The sequence below is a fragment of the Amblyraja radiata genome, chromosome 18 (genome assembly GCF_010909765.2).
Source record: "Amblyraja radiata isolate CabotCenter1 chromosome 18, sAmbRad1.1.pri, whole genome shotgun sequence".
NCBI lineage: Eukaryota > Metazoa > Chordata > Chondrichthyes > Rajiformes > Rajidae > Amblyraja > Amblyraja radiata.
This window is the reverse complement of record NC_045973.1, coordinates 34,429,475-34,430,130: the sequence shown is the minus strand read 5'-3', so window position 1 is coordinate 34,430,130 and position 656 is coordinate 34,429,475.

Below are 656 nucleotides of genomic sequence, written 5' to 3'. Positions count from 1 at the left end.
GCTTATTTAACGAAGTGACCATTATATGAACTGATGCAATTTGTTTTGCAATTTATTTGGCTGGAGAAGGTTTTACAGATGAGCCTGTTTGTTTTTTACTTTCATTCTCCAAGTCTCACTTTTTCTCTCTCCCTCCCTCTGCATTTCCTCGTCCTTCTCCCAGATAAACGTGCCCATGCCAACACGGTTGCTATGCTGCAAAAAACAGCAGGGACTATGGTTGAGTCTCTGTTTCCAGATGGAGTATTGCTCGGGTAAATGTCAGCAAACAAGCGCAGACCAGAGACCACCTCGATGTGCTTGACTGAGTAGCTAATGAATACTGAGTCGGCAAGGAATTTTTAACAAAAAAATCTTTTTGTCCGGAATGTGTTTACACAGTAAGTTACGGGCATGAAACATTTACACACTGAGGTTCCCAGACTGAAACATTAATGCTTCAGGCGTTAAGCCAAATGCATTTCTGTAACTATAGTAATACAATTTGACATTTTAAAAGCCTGTTTATTGATAAGAACTGCTCCTGATCATTCATTTTCAATTTATTTGCTTAGAAGCCGTATCGTGTTTTATTGTTTCACCTCGTGCAGGAGCGGAGTTCAAAAGTCAAACGGTTAAAGCATATGAGGCTGTTTTGCATAAAGTAACCTGGTGTG